Raw genomic sequence first — 5723 nt, 5'->3', positions numbered from 1 at the left:
CATAGACGCTTCTGTATATATAACCTAAGATATAACAGCAGGGAAAGGATGCATAGATGCCACTGTATATATAACCTAAGATATAACAGCAGGGAAAGGATGCATAGATGCTGCTGTATATATAACCTAAGATATAACAGCAGGGAAAGGATGCATAGATGCCACTGTATATATAACCTAAGATATAACAGCAGGGAAAGGATGCATAGATGCTGCTGTATATATAACCTAAGATATAACAGCAGGGAAAGGATGCATAGATGCTGCTGTATATATAACCTAAGATATAACAGCAGGGAAAGGATGCATAGATGCCACTGTATATATAACCTAAGATATAACAGCAGGGAAAGGATGCATAGACGCTTCTGTATATATAACCTAAGATATAACAGCAGGGAAAGGATGCATAGATGCCACTGTATATATAACCTAAGATATAACAGCAGGGAAAGGATGCATAGATGCTGCTGTATATATAACCTAAGATATAACAGCAGGGAAAGGATGCATAGATGCTGCTGTATATATAACCTAAGATATAACAGCAGGGAAAGGATGCATAGATACTGCTGTATATATAACCTAAGATATAACAGCAGGGAAAGGATGCATAGACGCTGCTGTATATATAACCTAAGATATAACAGCAGGGAAAGGATGCATAGATGCCACTGTATATATAACCTAAAAGATATAACAGCAGGGAAAGGATGCATAGACGCTGCTGTATATATAACCTAAGATATAACAGCAGGGAAAGGATGCATAGATGCTGCTGTATATATAACCTAAAAGATATAACAGCAGGGAAAGTATGCATAGATGCTGCTGTATATATAACCTAAAAGATATAACAGCAGGGAAATGATGCATAGATGCTGCTGTATATATAACCTAAGATATAACAGCAGGGAAAGGATGCATAGATGCCACTGTATATATAACCTAAGATATAACAGCAGGGAAAGGATGCATAGATGCTGCTGTATATATAACCTAAGATATAACAGCAGGGAAAGGATGCATAGACGCTGCTGTATATATAACCTAAAAGATATAACAGCAGGAAAGGATGCATAGATGCTGCTGTATATATAACCTAAGATATAACAGCAGGGAAAGGATGCATAGATGCTGCTGTATATATAACCTAAGATATAACAGCAGGGAAAGTATGCATAGATGCTGCTGTATATATAACCTAAAAGATATAACAGCAGGGAAAGGATGCATAGATGCTGCTGTATATATAACCTAAGATATAACAGCAGGGAAAGTATGCATAGATGCTGCTGTATATATAACCTAAAAGATATAACAGCAGGGAAAGTATGCATAGATGCTGCTGTATATATAACCTAAAATATATAACAGCAGGGAAAGGATGCATAGATGCTGCTGTATATATAACCTAAGATATAACAGCAGGGAAAGGATGCATAGATGCCACTGTATATATAACCTAAGATATAACAGCAGGGAAAGTATGCATAGATGCTGCTGTATATATACTTAAAAAACAACAAAAAGGACAGCACTCCGAGTTCAAAGATTTATTGCCACACAATGGACGTTTCGGGCAGCAGCCCTTCTTCAGCTGTAATGGCAATTACATTGCTCATTTATTACGAGCTGTATATATACTGTAATATATAGTTTAGTTTAGTTTAGTTTAGTTTATTTCGATCAGAAAGAAAAGAATATTCACAGAATAAAAAAACAGAAAACAAAAGAGGATACATAAGGCTGACCGAAAGGGTTTAGGGCTGAAGCTAACTAGCTTGTTAAATGCCCTTACCCTTATACCTTTACGTTATATGTAAACATATGCAGTACATATGCATACACATGGATACATACATGCATTAATTTACACACACATATAGCACATGCTCCTACTTATACATACATGCCCATACACACATAGGCTACCTACCACCTATACATATAATTACACATACATAGCTAATACCAAAAATACTACAAGAAATACAAGTGTCCCATAAATCCTGATTATGTACCATCACGTCTAATACTTCTCCAGAATAATGTTTCTATACTTTTTTTGAATTGCGCAACATTTTTACTTTCTTTGATCTCGTCAGGTAATTTATTCCACAGCTTCACACCACAGACAGATACGCACATGCTCTTCAGAGTGCTATGAACAATTGGTTGTTTAAAATTCCATCTCCCTCTCAGCTCATATCCACCTTCTCTATCACTGAACTGTTTTTGTATATTTCCAGGAAGTAAATGATGTCGCGCTTTATACAGAGTTTGGGCGGTTTTGAACTCAACCAAATCCCAAAATTTCAGCGTCTTTGATTTTAGAAACAGTACATTTGTGTGTTCATGATATATCCTACCTATATAACAGCAGGGAAAGGATGCATAGATGCTGCTGTATATATACTGTAAGACATAACAGCAGGGAAAGGATGCATAGACGCTGCAGCAGCACTACCCGCTGGCCATGTTATACCTGCGGCCATGTTCCCTGTTTCCTCTGATTCTGAACAGCTTCTGTGTGTATCTAACACTCTGAGGACGGCTCCTCCTGCCACATGCAGTATAAACTCTACTGCTGTCCAGAATGGCCTTATACAGTCAAACAAACAGTATAAACTCTACTGCTGTCCAGAATGGCCTTATACAGTCAAACAAACAGTATACACTCTACTGCTGTCCAGAATGGCCTTATACAGTCAAACAAACAGTATAAACTCTACTGCTGTCCAGAATGGCCTTATACAGTCAAACAAACGGTATAATATGTCCTCATACTGTGAAACTGCCTCTACCATCACATCAGCTTTCTCCTGCAACACGCAGATGATTGACAGGCAGGGGAGAACTCCATTCCCCAGAGTCATGTGTCAAACAGAGAAACACACTGGCTCTAAAACCCTGTAAGTGACTCTGACTGCATGTGTCCTGTAGGCCTCCCTGCTCTGGGACCTGCACAACATGTGGCCTGTAGGCCTCCCTTCTCTGGAACCTACACAACATGTGGCCTGTTAGGCCTCCCTGCTCTGGAACCTGCACAACATATGTCCTGGCCTCCCTGTTCTGGAACCTACACAGGCCATGTGGCCTGTAGGCCTCCCTGCTCTGGGACCTGCACAACATGTGTTCTGTAGGCCTCCCTGCTCTGGGACCTGCACAACATGTGTCCTGTAGGCCTCCCTGTTCTGGAACCTGCACAACATGTGGCCTGTAGGTCTCCCTGCTCTGGAACCTGCACAACATGTGTCCTGTAGGCCTCCCTGCTCTGGAACCTGCACAACATGTGTCCTGTAGGCCTCCCTGCTCTGGGACCTGCACAACATGTGTCCTGTAGGTCTCCCTGCTCTGGGACCTGCACAACATGTGTCCTGTAGGCCTCCCTGCTCTGGAACCTGCACAACATGTGTCCTGTAGGCCTCCCTGCTCTGGAACCTGCACAACATGTGTCCTGTAGGTCTCCCTGCTCTGGGACCTGCACAACATGTGTCCTGTAGGTCTTCCTGCTCTGGAACCTGCACAACATGTGTCCTGTAGGCCTCCCTGCTCTGGGACCTGCACAACATGTGTCCTGTAGGCCTCCCTGCTCTGGAACCTGCACACGCCATGTGTCCTGTAGGCCTCCCTGCTCTGGAACCTGCACAACATGTGTCCTGTAGGCCTCCCTGTTCTGGAACCTGCACAGGTCATGTGGCCTGTAGGTCTCCCTGCTCTGGGACCTGCACAACATGTGTCCTGTAGGCCTCCCTGCTCTGGGACCTGCACAACATGTGTCCTGTAGGCCTCCCTGCTCTGGGACCTGCACAACATGTGTCCTGTAGGCCTCCCTGCTCTGGGACCTGAACAACATGTGTCCTGTAGGCCTCCCTGCTCTGGAACCTGCACAACATGTGTCCTGTAGGCCTCCCTGCTCTGGGACCTGCACAACATGTGTCCTGTAGGCCTCCCTGCTCTGGAACCTGCACACGCCATGTGTCCTGTAGGCCTCCCTGCTCTGGAACCTGCACAACATGTGTCCTGTAGGCCTCCCTGCTCTGGAACCTGCACAACATGTGTCCTGTAGGCCTCCCTTCTCTGGAACCTGCACAACATGTGGCCTGTAGGTCTCCCTGCTCTGGAACCTGCACAATATGTGTCCTGTAGGCCTCCCTGCTCTGGAACCTGCACAACATGTGGCCTGTAGGCCTCCCTGCTCTGGAACCTGCACAACATGTGTCCTGTAGGCCTCCCTGCTCTGGGACCTGCACAGGTCATGTGGCCTGTAGGCCTCCCTGCTCTGGAACCTGCACAACATGTGTCCTGTAGGCCTCCCTGCTCTAGGACCTGCACATGTGTCCTGTATGCCTCCCTGCTCTAGGACCTGCACATGTGTCCTGTATGCCTCCCTGCTCTGGAACCTGCACAATATGTGTCCTGTAGGCCTCCCTGCTCTGGGACCTGCACAACATGTGTCCTGTAGGCCTCCCTGCTCTGGGACCTGCACAACATGTGTCCTGTAGGCCTCCCTGTTCTGGAACCTGCACAACATGTGTCCTGTAGGCCTCCCTGTTCTGGAACCTGCACAACATGTGTCCTGTAGGCCTCCCTGCTCTGGAACCTGCACAACATGTGGCCTGTAGGCCTCCCTGCTCTGGGACCTGCACAACATGTGTCCTGTAGGCCTCCCTGCTCTGGAACCTGCACAACATGTGTCCTGTAGGTCTCCCTGCTCTGGAACCTGCACAGGTCATGTGTCCTGTAGGTCTCCCTGCTCTGGAACCTGCACAGATCATGTGTCCTGTAGGTCTCCCTGCTCTGGAACCTGCACAGGTCATGTGTCCTGTAGGTCTCCCTGCTCTGGAACCTGCACAACATGTGTCCTGTAGGTCTCCCTGTTCTGGTACCTGCACAACATGTGCCCTGTAGGTCTCCCTGCTCTGGAACCTGCACAACATGTGTCCTGTAGACCTCCCTGCTCTGGAACCTGCACAACATGTGTCCTGTAGGCCTCCCTGTTCTGGAACCTGACCTGCACAGATCATGTGTCCTGTAGGTCTCCCTGCTCTGGAACCTGCACGACATGTGTCATGTAGGCCTCCCTGCTCTGGAACCTGCACAACATGTGTCCTGTAGGTCTCCCTGCTCTGGAACCTGCACAACATGTGTCCTGTAGGTCTCCCTGTTCTGGTACCTGCACAACATGTGCCCTGTAGGTCTCCCTGCTCTGGAACCTGCACAACATGTGTCCTGTAGACCTCCCTGTTCTGGTACCTGCACAACATGTGCCCTGTAGGTCTCCCTGCTCTGGAACCTGCACAACATGTGTCCTGTAGACCTCCCTGCTCTGGAACCTGCACAACATGTGTCCTGTAGGCCTCCCTGTTCTGGAACCTGCACAACATGTGTCCTGTAGGCCTCCCTGCTCTGGAACCTGCACACCATGTGTCCTGTAGGCCTCCCTGCTCTGGAACCTGCACAACATGTGTCCTGTAGGCCTCCCTGCTCTGGAACCTGCACAACATGTGTCCTGGCCTCCCTGTTCTGGAACCTGACCTGCACAGGTCAATGCTCTGAAAGTGGCTTGTACTCACAGAAGGCGTCACAGTTTTGATTCAAATCCTTTATTCTCCATCGATCCTTAAATATCATCGGGCAATTCTTGCTACTGTTCTAATTCAAATGATGTTCATCCAACAAAGCAACTTTGGTGTCCCTGGCTCTCCCTCCCTCTTATC

The sequence above is a fragment of the Poromitra crassiceps genome (assembly GCF_964638095.1).
Source record: "Poromitra crassiceps genome assembly, chromosome: 19".
Lineage (NCBI taxonomy): Eukaryota > Metazoa > Chordata > Actinopteri > Beryciformes > Melamphaidae > Poromitra > Poromitra crassiceps.
This window is presented reverse-complemented; position numbering follows the sequence as displayed.